Source organism: Opisthocomus hoazin, chromosome 30, assembly GCF_030867145.1.
Source record: "Opisthocomus hoazin isolate bOpiHoa1 chromosome 30, bOpiHoa1.hap1, whole genome shotgun sequence".
NCBI lineage: Eukaryota > Metazoa > Chordata > Aves > Opisthocomiformes > Opisthocomidae > Opisthocomus > Opisthocomus hoazin.
The window spans coordinates 3,746,021-3,762,026 of NC_134443.1; positions in this window are offsets into that span (position 1 = coordinate 3,746,021).

Here is a 16,006-nt window from a genome sequence, read left to right on the forward strand (position 1 = left end):
TCTCAGCACAGCTTTGCCTCTGACCGCTGGTGGGGAACACAAGAGCTCGAGTCACCAAGAAGATCCTTCCTTCACAGCACTTTTCTTCCCTCCAGCTCCTGTTGTGCCTGCCAGGATGATCGCTTTGTTATCTTTTTTGCATTCAACCCTGAGAAGGCATATTTAACAGCTCTGTTATTATTCAGCTTACATAACTCTTCACACAACAGAAAACTGTGCAGTCTCTTCACTGCTGGCTCACCATCCACCAGATACCACAGGGCTTCCTCCTCCTAACATGAGAGGACCTTATTTGCACAGACAGTTTGGACATTGCAAATGCATTCACAGTCACACCTTGGTCACCTTGAGTTCCCGCAGCCCCTGGATCTCCTGCACACTCCTGGAAAGCCGCCTCCTCCTCTAGGTCTTCCCTGCTTCCAGTTGTCCTCCTTCCATCATCTGGCAGAGGTATCAAGGAGAAGCCAGGCTGTGGTGCTGAGAAGACAGCCAAGGGTGCTCCTGGGCTCTCCAAACAGCAGAACCAGACCTAAAGTACACCGCAGGCTGCCCTGTCATGGTTTTCTGGGGAGCTGCATCCATGAATGAGTCGGTCTGATAACCTTGACAGAAAAAACACAGACTCTAGGGAGATGCATCATTGCCTATGGAGAAAGGCAAAAGGCCACAGAGGAAATACAGGGCTGGAGCTCACTACCTGGAGGAGCTGGGCATGGCCTGGAGGTGGGATGTCTAAGTGTTCTTAGCAAAGAGCCACCACCAGCTCTGAGAACAGTCATGGAGAAGAGGCAGGGCTGGGCCTCTTAAAGGGGCTCCCAGCAGGCTGGCATGGATGCTGGTGGGTCAGATCTGTTTGGCAAAGGCAGCCCTCACATGAAGAGCATAAGTCCTTTTGGAAAGAGGGAATGCCAGCATCAGCAGGTGGCTTGCAGGTACCCACGCCAGGACTGAGAGAACGAGCAGTGTTGACTAGTATTCCTTAAACACAACAGCTAGACAAATTTCCACCTGTCTTACCATACATTCAACCTGTAGATATCTACCCGGTATGGCTGTAAGGATGCTTTGTGACATCAGAAGCCTTGCTAGAAATCCATATAAACAATGTTCACTGCTGCCCCTTTTTCCATACAGCCAGACATCACATCACAGGAGGTAACTGGGTTGGTCAGGCACGCTTGGTAAATCCTTGCTGGCTGTTCCCAGACGTTTCTTGTCCTTTATATTCCTGAAAACGTCCTCGAGGAGGTGAAGCTGACCAGCATGTAGCTCCCCAGACCCTCCTTGCCCTTCTTGAATGATGGATCTGGGACAGCAGTGCCTGGCTGGATTGCCTAGGGGAAGGAGACACCTGCATGCACAACAAGCACAAGGTAGAGACACTGAACGTCGCTGAAGGCCCGTGAAAGCCCCTTCCCCTCCCCTCCATTCATGGGTACATCAAAGAAGTCTAGACCCATTTTCCTGGAGCCTCTCTGGTCTCTTACTTTGGGAACCAGGAACATTTTGCATCAGACCGTGTGTCACCAATTGAGAGTATGCTGAAGGGGTGAAGTATGCTTCCCCACCATACTCAAACAAACCTTCACTGAGGTTCTGTCCACACTGAGGCAGAAAATTCAGAGCTGGCTAGACTCAGCAGACATGGCAGGAGGCGCTGGGACACCTGCACCATGAAAGCACAAAGAGAGCAGACACTACTGGAAGTGGGAGAAATGTCCCTGGACTCAAAGGAGACTGTGCAGTTTTCTGCACTTCAGAAAGCTAGACAACTATAGACAAGCCTGGAGGCAATACTCTTTTCTGCAAGTGGGCAGGGGAAGAGTTAAATAAACCCTTTTACGTCCTATTCAATCTATTCTGTCTCTCTGAGATATCTCTTAAGTATTTTAGCTCATATTAGAATAAAAACTTGCTTGTTTGTGTTTAAAAGCCTCTTGGTCCCTTTAGAAAGCTGGCTGCAAGAGCAGATCAAGACAGATCACCACAAAGCTCTAGTCAGCTCTGCCTTCCCATTATTTGAACCAGAGCAATTCACCTGTCAAACAAGACGTGTCCAGAGCAAGCTGAAACACTTTTCAGTCTCCAGCAACTGTAAAAAGATGTCACATTCAGCACACAGAGATGCCTGTCCCTGCACACCTACACACAGGTGACTTAACCCAAAGCTGACCTGTCGTGTGGCAGATCTTCCGGGTGGCTGCAGTACCTAAACATCAGCACCCAGGGCCACTTGAGATACCCTGGGCCACTCAAGACCCACTGCTGGAGGATGGGATGCAAGACCATGTGTTCCACATCGCAGGCGTGGCCCATGGCAGTGGGCACGGCATGTGGGGCCAGCCCCATTAGAGGGGCTGGAGAAGGGAGGACAGGGAGTGAGGCTGCGGTGCAGCCCAAGGCTGGCATCCCTGTCGTGCCCGTCACACCAGCAGGACCAATCTGCACTGTCAGAGGTGTGCTCCACCAGGACGGGAGAGCAGGCTGCCCGGTCATCGCCACACCAATCCGTTCTGCCTAGTTTCTGACACAGTTTCACCCTGTTAATTGCTAACACTCCTCCTGATTGTTAGAGCAGCCCTGACGTGACAGCAGTAAACACTTGTGTTTGGACAAGCCAGACTTCTCATCTTCAGCATTTGCCAAGTTTTACAGTTTAAGCTAAAATTGCATTATTTAAAAGGACCCTTTCCTGGAATTATCACTTGGTTTCTGCTACCTCAAGCCACTGTCCCAGGAACAGACCAAGCCCAGCGGAGCTCCTGCTACAAGGAGCTGCAAATGAACACGCTATGCACATCCCATCCCCAGACCACAGCAGTGTCCAGCAGCATCACTTTCCACAGCAAACAGAGCACTGAGCACGATCCCATCCCCTGGAGCCCTTGCTCACCTGCTGTTGGCAAACCAAGGATCCCCTGCTTCAAGGTGTCCAGAGTCTGATACTCATTTCTACTAGTAGGCAATGAACCAGCTAACAAACAGCCATCCAGGAGTTAATATTTCATTGAGTGATCCCAACAGGAATTATCATGAAATTCGTAGCTGGTCTAAAGTTGAAGCATCATCAATACAAAGGGGAGTAAGGTTATTGCACCAGAAGGGCTGCCTGATCTTGAGGTCTGGAGTAACATCACTCCAATGCAATTTAGCAGAGGAAAGGAACAGGCGCATGCTGATCCTAAGGATTTCTGCTCAAAAATGGGAGTCCATCCGAAATGACAGAACTCAGTTTGTTCAGTGCAACAAAGAGAAGGCTAAGGAGAGGCAGAAACGCTGGCTATAAATACGACAGGGAAGTAAACACCATGGAGGGAGAAGACCTATTTAATCCAAAGTACAAATTGGCACAAGAATAAATAAATATAAATTTGCCATGAACATAGGCTGAAAATTAATAGGATTCTAACCACCAGAGAAGTAATGTTCTGAAATAACCTTTTGACAAGCAAGAAAACATACCGATTTCAGGATGGCTTTTGAACCATTTATAGTTCATAAGAGGACAAGGACAATAGTGGACAATGTGTTTAATGTCTTAGAAATCTGTGTATACAGACCCTAGAAACAGAGCAAACGGGAGGAGCTCAAATTCTTCACACAAAGCAAAATTCTGATCTAATTGACATAACAAGCTTGTTGGGGTAACTTATGTCTGGAATATTAACATCCAATCGTATAGCTTGTTCAGGAAGGGCGAACAAGGAGAAGAAGGAGGATCTCAAGAGCATAGGTACATTCACTGAGTATGAGAATGCAGGAGGAAATAGTCTCTGAATAAAAATTAAAGAAGGAAAAATGGGTGCTACTACAGCAGAGGCATACAGAAATTCAGCTAGGAAGAGAAACAGACCAGCCATTTTAATGAGGAATATCATCCAAAAAAGAGTATTTGGTGGCAGCAAGGGATTTTAACTACTTAGAATTGCTTGACAGGGATTCTGTAAATCACTGATTGCTTGGCAAGTTTTATGACTGCATTGGCAGAACAGCTTTTATCCAAAAGGTAAAACAGACAAACAAAAACTCTAAAGCTGAAGTTTTTCAGGTTTTATTCTGGCCAAAAGGGAAGAAAAACAAGAAAAAACCCCAGCTGCTTCATGAACCGATAAAATTGGTGAGGAAAGAGGCCATGGAAGGGAAACTTACACAGATGCTAAAGAGAACTCATGGTTACTTAGAGAAACAACAGTAACAACTGAAAACTATTCTGATGATGCAACAGCAGGAAGAATTTAGTAAAAGACCAGCTTTTCAAAACCAGAAACTTTGCACTGATGTCAAGCATAGGACAGAAGTGAAAAGAGAGGAAAAATACTTCAGGTTAGTTGGGATTGACAGGTAAGAACAGCGCACGTTATTAAGCACAAAGTCAGAGGGTCTGGGCTCCAAACAAGACACAGCCTCAAAAGACTTGAGAGGCACCCAGGGCTGCCCCACAAGGCACTGGAAGTACACAGAGGGTGACAGCAAGGGGTGGTCCAGCACTTCACGCAGAAATGCCATCGAGAGCTGAGAGTCACAAGCATGAGGCTCTTTTTGCTACACCCTTTACTCAAAAGGGAGCTATTCCAGTTCACTTCAATGGCAGAAGTGTGAAGTGTTCAGTGATACAGGAGAAGGAGATAACAGATTAGGAGGTCAATTTTTGTACTAGCTGGGCTTGATGACTTTCATCATGGAGGGCTTCTAGACTTGCAGGTCCAGAGCATTGAGCAGTTTTCTCCAAGAATCCTCCCGACAACCCAGAGAAGATGCCACGTACAGAGATTTCCACACAGCTTTCAACACCATCTTGTATGACATTCCTACAGATGAAGTAGAGAAAGTCACCTAAGATAAGCTTTGCTAAAATAAGCACAAAACCATCTACTACTGAAAAACCTACTTGGGAGATGGTTTTAGCTCAAAATGGGAAAACATATCAAGACAAAAATCTGGCTGAGGCCTAGTGTTATTCAGCATTTCATACATGACTTTCATGATGGCATAAATACTTTTCTTATTAAATATACAGGTGGATCAACTTAGAAGCGAGGATTAGAATTCAAAATAACCTCAACAAATTGGGAGAAATAATCTGCAAAAACATAGGCTGCAATTTAGGGAGGACGTATGCCCAGAGCCTACATAAGAACAGCGCATTTCAGAAACACAGATTAGGGAACAAATAACTTGATAACAGCTCTAAAATAATACGGATGAAGGTGAGTACCATACCAACACAACCTTACTGTTGTGTACAAACTTGTGTATAAGACGGAGTTGAACAAACATCTGGGACGAATGATCTTCTCCTGGGCCCCTGGCCGCTCCCCTGCATAGGAATCTTTTTTTCTTATTTCTAGTCCAACTTTGCCTTAACGCAGCTTGTGCCCATCACCTCTCACCTCCTCCATTTTTCCTGGGTATCTTTTTTCAGGGCTTCTTTTTACCCACTAGTAGTAATTTTCCTTTGAACAATACTTTGAATGCATTTACTTACTTTTAATAGCATTATGATGGTCTGAGCAAAGATGTGTTGCATTAACATGTAAATACCCAGTGTATTAATCTCAGCAACAAGGTGGATGCTAGGCATTTCATAAGCATGCCTTCTCCCACAAGGATGACAAAGTGTGTTTGTTTCTCTATAATTACAAGCAGGAGTACACCTCCGCATTTCACACTTCAGCTCTGCCTGTCTATTTATTGCAATTTTGGCAGATTCATATGTCACTGAATGGGACCCTCATGTTTGGTTTCTTGACTTTTTTTTTCCTCAAATTTGTCTATTTTGCTGTTTTGAGGATTTTTTTTCTTAAGCTTTCTTAAACTTTCAGTCAAGTATTTGTGTCCCTTCTTGCTGCAGCCCTTCATCATTTATCTGATCAAGAATATCTTAGGGAGCCCAAATTAAGCACTCTTCCTAAGCATTAAACCTGCAACCCATTTCAAAGACTTTCTTGTGCCTCTTGCAATATCACAAAGAAGAGAAATCCTTCATCTTTAAGATCCTGGGAATGAATTCCCTAAAACACAAAGGGAAAAGATGCAGGATGGAGGGACTGGGATGCAGTCCAAGTACCAATGCGTAGATGGTATCTATGCATCATATTTGGTCCTAGAGTACACTGCAGTATTAGGGTGCTGACATACTTCTTAGCCTTTAAGGTGTATTAAATATGAAAAGCAAGAGAAAAAAGTGACTGTGCCCTAGAGAGAGAATTGTAAGCATTTCTGGTTATGGTGTCAGTGCAGAAGGTGTATCCAAGACTACAAGGCCAGCTCCGGGTCTGTTCACAGACCAGTGGCCCCAGGTGCTGAATCCTACCCTCAGCACAAATTTAAGTATCCCTAAAGAATGTGTTTTTAAAGAGAACCCCAAGCCAATTCTGCAGCTACTGCTGAATATTGGTCCTGACAAATTTTCTCCAGAGCAAACATGAGGAGCCCTGGAAGAGCCCAATACACGTGGTGAAGACTCAGTTTCCTACAGGTCCTTGTCTCCTTACAGATCTCCTCGGAGTGACTTTTTGTCTTGTGATGTTAAGTTTAGGGCACTGGATGCCAGGGCATCAAGTGAGGCCAAGAACAACAAATAGCCCTAAGACCTGCAGGATCTCTTTCAGAGCTTATGATGCAGCCCAAGGATATGGAGGCTGGTGCAGAGATGTACAGACAGCTTTAGATTTGACTATCCTAAACAATACTGCACCAATGAAAAATACTGCCACTCACAATTATCTCCTTTTTTTGGGAATATCTTGAGCACTGCCAGCTCCAGCACAGCTCTTCACACCTCCTAACAGTTAATTCCCTTTCCCCATGAAAACCAAATGCTCATTCTAGTCTTTGGTCCCCGTCCTTTAAAATGCTATTAGTCCCTTCCAGTACCCTCCCCTTAATCTGTGACCTTCAGAGCTGTCATAGAACGGCTTTTCCCACACTTCTTGTAAATCCAAATATCCACTATCACCTGGACCCCATTACTCAAATAGCTGCTAATATCTTCTAGGATACTGCAGAAGCATGTCAGGTAAAATCCCTGTCAACACCACAACTGCCCATGTCTTAAGGCTGGTGATGTTTTCTGGCCACCTTTTCCTTTTTGCCTTATATGTAAGTTCAGGCAGCTGGAACTGCTCTGATGAGTCTTTCTGCAAGCTTTCAAATCCATCTGTTCCTGATACTCTGTGCTTACCTTCATATCAGAGCCTCCAGAGCTGGTATTTAACACTCGTTAGCTTCTCCTGATTCCATTTTTATGTAAATACACATTTATCATGTTTGCCCAAGGAGAAAGTATTTGTGGTTTCCAATTTCCTAGTGCTGCCTAATGCTTGTGGGCACAGCGTTTAAATGCTGTGACCCTTCTTTCGGGAAGACAGCAGAGGTTTTGAAAGGGGTCTAAAGCCAATTATTTTATTTTCTGTACACTGAACGGTAATGAGCTGGTTAAACTTGTCATTTGTGCTGCTCTAATTCCTTGGTTGCATGTCTAGCAGTAGCAGGCACAGAGACCATCTCCATTCACCAGCATATCTCTATGAAGCTACTTGGGAAAGAGGCAGGTAAGAGGATCACTCACATAAGTGAGGTGAAAAGAGTCAGCAGCCAAAGATACACATGCACTGGGACTTGGACACAGACCTAGGTTTGCTTACTAATCCTAGCAAAGGGTTTACTATGCTTGCAGGCAGAAAAATTTGATCCAAGAGAGCATGAGACTATCAGCCGGATTCCCAAGTTCCCTACTCCAGGCTTCTCGCTTCCAAAGAAGACGATAACTGAGAAAACAGCCAAGGAGCTGACCAGACCAAAACACGAGGAGTGGCCATGCACAATGCACAAGAGAAACTGAGGCAGGCTTACCAGCAGGACTGATGTGTGAGCGCCAACCAGGGAGCATCACATCATCAGCATGGAAGGACACCACATTCTGCCTGTGTGGAAGGTTGGAAAACTTCTCAGCCTTCACAAGATCGTTATGAGACCAAAGACCTGTTTTCTCCTCCACGTAAGATGCCACAAAATAACTGCAAGTTCCCTTTAGACTGCTCTAGTGACCCAGATTTCCTTGCAAATATTGCTCTCAGTAAGGAGGTCACACTTTGCTTCACAGAAAAGGAAGAACAAACCCAGGGGTGGCTTCCCACCTTTCAGGATGGGCAGAAATTTGGCTCCCTTACAGGAAGAAATCTTGAGAGAACTGAGAGCTCCTGTCCTGACTGAGGGCAAAGACCTGTGCCGACTTCCTGGGTCTGCTAGTATGCGAGTCCGCCAGGGCAGATCTATGGGTGTAATTGAGGAAACAAGGACAGAGCCACGAGGTCCAGCAGATGGGAAAAAAGGTAATTCTGTGCCAATATTTAGAAAGGTAAATGAGAAGACTTGTGTAATTACAGGCCTGCCAGTTGGACAGGGAATATCTGGCTGTTCTATGGGAGTTCACAGAAAACAGACTTTATCAGCAAGACCTGCTATCTCAATGGAATGATAAATCTATAATGATAAAGGTAAATTAATAATTTAATTATAATTAAATGTGAAGAGCATTTCATTTGGTCCCCTATGACATTATGACCATGAAACTCAAATGCTAAAATCAACATCACCCCTATAAAATGGACTGAAAGCATCACAACCTGCAGGTCCCAACCAGCACTGAAAATGTGCTACCACCAGGAGGTCTCCAAAGCATCCTGCAAAACACAGCACTTGAACAGATACAAACAAGTAAAACAGACACAATCCTAAATCCCATCTGCAATATTCATCTCACCTAATCATAGATACACCCAGTGCCAGCATCACTATCTCAGCTGCCACCTCAGACTCCATTTAGCGACAGAAATCGCGGTCAGCCAGGGAGAGCAAATTGAGGGGTTCAGCTCAAATTTACACTCCTACAAGGGAGCACCATGTGCAGCTTCCTACCACGGTCAATGGAACTGGCATTGAGCTGTGTATGTGTTGACTCACAGTGCTACTTTGGATGCCTTGGGGTATCCCATACACCCACACAATGCTGAGAAATGAAATACAGGGCCTATGGGAGACCCATGTCCAGGTGAGGCACCCTGGGGCATCAAAGATAGTACTTAGAGATTGGTGTGATGGCAACCAAACCAAACTCTGGAGCTCTAGTTGGTGAAGTCTGGAGAGAGATTCAAGTGAAGCCAGTGTCTGCTCTGCAACTAGAACATGAATTCAGCTACCCACAAAGACATCTGGTGCCATTTGAGATGCCTTGGAGACCCAGCTTTCCCTCCACCTGTCATTCCAAAAGGGCATAGGACTCCAGTAGGTCCTATGTCACAACTTCCATCCCTGGGGTGACTTCTTATGTACTCCAGGACCTCTCACATCCTTGGACATCTGTCTGGGCAAGCAAACCCCACCTCAAGCCACACAGACATCCCACACCAGGTTACTGGGAGCTGCACCAGGATGGCTTTGAAGTGTCTTCTTGTGTCAGCTTTACAAGTAGTGAGTTGCAAGGGCCTGTGAGAATGTGATATGCAGCTGCTGCTTCCAGTAGTGCAACCGGGTACCTTTTGTCTTGCAGGCTCCGAGTTTTACAGGAAAAAACAGTTGCTAACAGCCCTGCAGTGTCATCTAGCAGAGCCAGCCATTGGTTGCTCCAGCTGTATACATCAGTACACAGGGCTTGGATCGATGCTGGAGCATTCAGCGCTGCACACTGCCTGTCGGCATAACAGCATCCACATCTGGGCCAGGCACATTTTGAACAGGGACTGAACAAGCTGCACAGTTACCTGCAGGTACCTTCACATGGCATGATGCAGTGCCATATGGACGTTCATATCTCCTGTAGGCAGAAAGAGGCCTGTAGGTATCCCATTTCCTGGGCAGATATTCAAAGCTCTGGGACACTGCACACATTTATCTTGGCTCCCTGTTGCTGTGATTAGGCATGCTCCTATGGAATTCAGCTTTTCAGGGCACAGGGACTCCAGGCAGACTTTTTTCTGGTTCCCAGATGGCCTCAGGGAAGAAACGGTCAGCTCACACAAGCTCCTCCAGGCATGCTCAGTAATTGGTGCAGTTACAGGCACCAGTGGAAATTTATTCTCCTGAAAGTTAAGGTGCCAGGGAATACGGCCAGATGAAGCTCCAGGATCCTGCGACTGCAGGAAGTGGGTAATTCACATGGAGACATCAACAAAGGGACTATTTCTTAGCCAGATGAGACCCTGTCCTGGTTTCTCAGCAAATCCAGGCACAACAAAGAAAACACAAAAGCATCACTGCTAGCAAGAGCCGGTGCCAGCTGACCACACCATCCCCTGCCCAGGTTCCTGCTCTGGTCTTCAAAAGCTGTTGGTTGATGGCTGACAAATCCAACGGTCACTGGCAAAGTTCTTCCCCTCCGGAATCTACCCCAAGACCTGCACCCAACACTCACCAGCTGACCCCCTCATGTGACATGCCTCATTTCTGTCATAACTCCTCCACAATCATGCAAGAAGACATTTTGCAACAAAGGTGGTGACACCAGGAAAGGAGCAGACACCTGCCTCTCTCTTTTGGAACTCACCAAGGTTTATACAGGTGTGATCTGGATGCCTAATAAGCTTTGGGCATGGAGTCTACTACGTCTTAGTGGAGGGAAGGGAGGAATAAAATCTCAATTTCTAGTTAGTCACAGAGATTTGATCAACACATTTGTGTTAATGAACTGTGTAGTGCAAATTGCATGGAATCCAGAGAGACACAGCAAAGCAGACGTTACAGACTATGGGTGCCTAGAGCCCCAACCCCACACTTGGTCTCTGACCTGCGTGTGGGAAAAGGAGCATTTCTGTTTCTTTGTGCAGCACCTAACATAACAATGTCCCAGCATAATATAAACGGGGTTCATTGGTGCTGCTACTGTGCAGATACTAAGTAGTCATAAGCAAATGTGAGAGCTGTAGTTTATCCTTACCTGGCAGGGCCAGACTTTGCATATTGTGCTTGCAAGAATACATACTGCATGCTGTGATTAGTGTAGTTTCAGCAGGGTAATTTTTCACACATCTGCAACAGAACAACAGTGCAGTTAATATACAAGATCCTGTGCAAGTGCCAGCACCAGTGATTTAACTGCAGCACCTTGACTCCATCACCACAGGGCAAGGAAGACAAGCTGACCAAATGCCTCCTTTGAGGCAGGTCCTACTGCCTTCCCCAACCTTATCCTCAGTTATCAAACTTTCATGTTTTTCTCCTCTACCACGTGGCAGCTCTTGTCTGGATGTGTCCCTAGCTACACTGCCGATCTGCCCTAATGCAACAGAATAATCACCCTCGTGGGCCTTGAGTGACTGGGGGTAGGTAAGAGTTAAAATCCTGTTTTATCTATGGATTAGGACACGTCCAGAGAAAGCTGTGCCCCACTCTCTGTGGCTACAGCTCAGACAGCAGCACAAGAAGGCACAAGCTCTATTACACACTTTTGCTCTGACAAGATCTGCCACCTCTGTACTCCTCAGCCGTACTCAGGGCAGGGTGGGGTTGGCATGCCAGTCCCTTTTCATGTTCCCAAACCCCTGGCTAAATCCAGCTGCAGTCAAATCACCTTCCACCAAAAGCTTTTTTGCTTGGATTCATGCAGACAGGAACTAGGCAGGGGGTGACCAGGGCTCTGCTGGTGCAAGATGATATAGTGATGCTGCAAATAAGACTGGACACATTACTCACCCACACTCTCACATGCAGTCCTGTTTACTCCACAACTGCCCCCTTCCTGCCTCAGCCCCCTCCACAGATGGTCTTCTGTGCAAAATGAAGCCCCATCCTCCAATGTTTGAACAGAAGGAAAATACATTCACCTGTGAAGCATCACATTTGCAACAAGTTCGGCCTTCACTTTGCCACCAATTGGGCAAAACCCTCCATTTTGCCATCACATCTGCTTTGAGGATTTGTTTCTCAGTCTGGGAATTAAACATAGCAGATTTTTTTTTAAAAGCTCTCCTCACTCTGTCAGAAGTGTCACTCACACCATGTTCCCAAGCAGGAACAGCAAACCTCTCAATGGGAGAGTAAATTTGAGTGTAATCTGTCCTGGTGTACGATGGAGCCACCAGTGCTTCTCCACAACCACCCGCTTTCAGAACCAGAGGCACCAGACCCACCTTGCCCACTATTGCTTGTCTCTCTGCTACCAATCCTTACAGCGTCCAGCCCCCTCCCTTCAAGGACTTACGAGTCCTGATCCATAAAACCCGACTGCTGTCAATCTCACAGATGCTCATTGCCTAGCGCAGTCTATTAATACGTTTCTCCCAAATGTTCTCACAGCTCCAGGCCCCTCTGTAACTGCACTTTTTGCACTGACAACAGCTATACCCCTGCTCTGTAAGTCCAGGCCAAGTGTACTTGTCACCCACCATTTCCCCTGTGCCTTCAGAAGAAGGGAGAAGCCATCTCCGGAAGCACAAATTGGTGGGATAAGCTGCTGTTAGCTGAGCCCACTGAGCTCCCCTACTTATTCCAAGTGAACTGCTCACTTTGAAGGGATAAACAGTCTGATTAAACTAACAGTTCTTCCCTCCTCACAGTGATTCTCTTTGAAGGATATAGGCAAAGCCAGAGCGAGTGCAATCTCTAGCAGCAAACCCACTGCTAACTCCTCCTGGGAGAGAGCCCTCTGTGCTGAACGGAAGGAGAGCCAGAGCGGGAAAGCTGGTGGAGCTTTGCTTTGTATCAACTAATCTCATTATTGCAATTTCAGAGCTAAATAGTAAACAGCCAAGACTGCTGGGCAGTGCAGCAAGGAAGCAGGCTTGGGTCACTGGGTAATTTAGCTGATATAAACAATAACCTGTGCCTGGAGAATCGGCGTCTGCTGCTGGTACAAACCCTTGGCATCGCTCAGAGTACCAGTGGAGCTGTGCAGCGCAGACAGTCCTGTTGTCTGAGGCCACACGCAGAAGTCCTGGGACAGCTGATAAAGGAGAACTAGGAAAGATTAACAGCTAATTAATGTCAACCACTACAGGTGTACTAACAGGCCTTATCAAATGAATAAGGAAATTCAGTGGGTCTGTTCTTGGTCTAAGACAGTGTAAGGCTTCATGTAATGGTCTGCCATCCCGGGACATGCATGGCAAACCTATTCCAGCAAAATTTTGCATCATGAATTTATCCAAAGACAGAAGCCACTCCTACCTGCTCTCTCAATGTGCAGCATTTCTGAGTACCCTCCGGCCAACTGCAGTTGCAGTGTCCTGGGTGTGTCTACCTCACTGACCCCACTCTTTCCCAGGTCCTGAGCCTGCCTCCTGGGCCAGGACTTTGCAGCCAGTTTGCTCTGAGCAGTCCCTGTCAATTCTGCCCCACACATCTCTCAGTCAGCTGCACTGGCTCCTTCGTGGAGTTCAGCACCTGCAGCGCTCCCCAATTTCAGAGTGACATCGTGCACCATCCGTGCGCCACATCTTTATTTCCAGACAGATTAACCAGTCTTTTCCAGACAGCCACACATCACATTGTTTTGTGCTGCGTTCCGTTCAGTGCAGTTTGTATCTTCATCATTCAGTGTACAGCCTCAGGGCTTGTTTACTACACATCAAATCCTGCTCTGAATAGGGAATCTTCTGCTTCCTCTTACATTTATCTGTTGTGCTTATCACCTGGGGAAGTAAGTCTCACAAATATCAGGGAGCTTATGAATTCTCACAGTGTCCTGTATCACGAGGAGATGTATGTTCCCTCTTCAACCTGGCTCCTAGGTGTGCCTCTCTCAAAGGCAGTCCTTGGACATCCAGCAGCACTAAACTTTGTTCAGCACTCACACTGCTAATGTGGCTGTGGTCCTGCCCAGCTAGAGCCCCTTCGCTCACTCCATGGTGCTCTGAGTGCAGCAGGTCTTCTCAGAAGAAAACCAAGCTGCCCAGGAAATTAGCACATGAACAGCAGTTTGTTTGCCACAGGCAAGGATGAAGTTCTTATTTCTGATATTTCCTAAGATCTCAGTCCTTGTCTTAACCCTCTCACGGTGCTCATAACAGGGCAAGGTTTTATTAAATATCTTAGCTTTCAAAACCAAGAGGGATATGTCATATCCTGCTACACTCTCCACTGAAGTTTGCCAGTACAATAATCACAAAAAGATTTTGGTCAGTGTGGACCATGGAGGTCCCTCATCCAACCACTGATCAAAGCAGAGCTGACATCCTAGTTGAATTACATCACTCAAGCCCTTATGCTATCAAGTGTGGAATACCTCCTAAGATGGAGATCCCACCTCTTTGGACCCTGTCCCACTGTTTCACCACTCTAATGGGGAAGACTGCTCCCTTATGACACACCAGAAGTTCTGCTGTTCAAAATTGTGACCATTATCTGCTGTCTTTCAAGAGTCTGGCTTCCTCTCTATGACTATCCATTAGGTAGCAGAAGACAGCAATTAGATCCCCCTTCACCTTTTCATAGCCCCTCTTCATTTGCTGTATGCCTAAACACCCAGCCATCTTTGTGGCCCCCCTCTGGACTTGCTCCAGTATGTTGATCCATCTCTTGAACTGAGGAGCCCAAAATGGGACAGTAGATGTGATCTCACTGTCTCACCAGTGCTGGAGTAGAGGGATGCCAGGTACCAAAAGGAAGCCACTAGTAGCTGGCCACCAGTTGGATTTGTACTGCTGATTTCAACTCTGTCAGCTGGCAGTCTAGCCAGTTTTCCACTGGAGTCATCTGTATCTTGTGAATTGAGAGACCATGTTAAACACCTTGCTAAAGCCAAGGTATGCAATATCCATTGCTCTCATCTGTCGTCTCCGCACACAAGGCAATCAAATTGGTCAGGCACAATTTGCCACTGGTAACTCCACACTGGAGAAAGGTCAGGTCTTCCTCAAGCAGAAGAGGGTTCTGACAAGTCATCAGCACCCTGAAGTCATTGCCAAGAAGAATCTGCCATTTACGGTAGTGACTTCTTCCTCCTCAGTCTTGCGCACACTTGGATTTGTTTTCACGTGTTTTTCTAACACTGCCTTCTCGCTGGCTCCCAGCTGAAGTTTGGAAGTTGCCCAGTAGCCTCCTCCAGTTTCACTTAACATAAAGGGCTGTTGTCTGCTACACAGCAATGCCTGGGTTCACCAGCCCTTTAGCACGTGTTCACAGAGCTCAAGCTATGACAAGTCAGGCAATAGTTACTGATCAACAGGCAACTGTTAAATGCCACTAAAACCAGCTGAAGGCCAAACAAGACCTGAGACTCCACACTGTCTGGTCAACACAAACCCCCTGGCCTTCTGCAGTAGAGACAACAGGAATATTATTGGGAAACGAATAAAATCCAGTGCTCCCAGTTTGGTCCCTAACTGAAGAAGTGCTGTAGCTGCTTACCAGGACTGAAAGCCCTGTCCACGCACAAGGCCAAATGACCTATTTGCTTTGCGGTCTTCTAGTTGCTTTCTAGTCCTCCACGTGACAGCCCAGAGATGTCCCTAGATGTGTGCCATGCTCCATCGTCACTCATTTGTCCATGGAGTCAAGCAGCTCAGCTCGGTGAGTTCAGCATGGACTTCTTTCCTGTTGCAGGTTTTCCTAGCCTGCAACCAAGAAAAAAGTAGTTCTACAACTAATAATACAAGCTGTGAAGAGTCAAAATGTCCCAGGAGTAGAAGAAGCTTTGATTCATTTCTCCACATAAAATGTTTCTAATTATACTGAGTCTTATCTCTGGGCTAGAGCGGATTCATAACTCTGCCTTTGTCCTTGATGTGTTCAGCAGCAATGGCTAGATTTTGGACACTGCAGCGATGACAGTTTAGGAAAGAAAAGCACTTACGGGGCATCTTCAGGGAGGAGTTGCACTCACCCAAAGCCTCAGGAGCTCCAGAGATTGATATTGAGTAAAAGCACAATCTTTAATGAACATACCCTGAGATGTGTAGCTATAGCCATGGACCAGATGACCTCCCAAGGTCCCTGACCACATGAATTATCCCAGGAATGTCTGCTCTCGAGCAGAAGAGGCCATTTCCCCAGGAGCTCCCAGTGTTGGGCT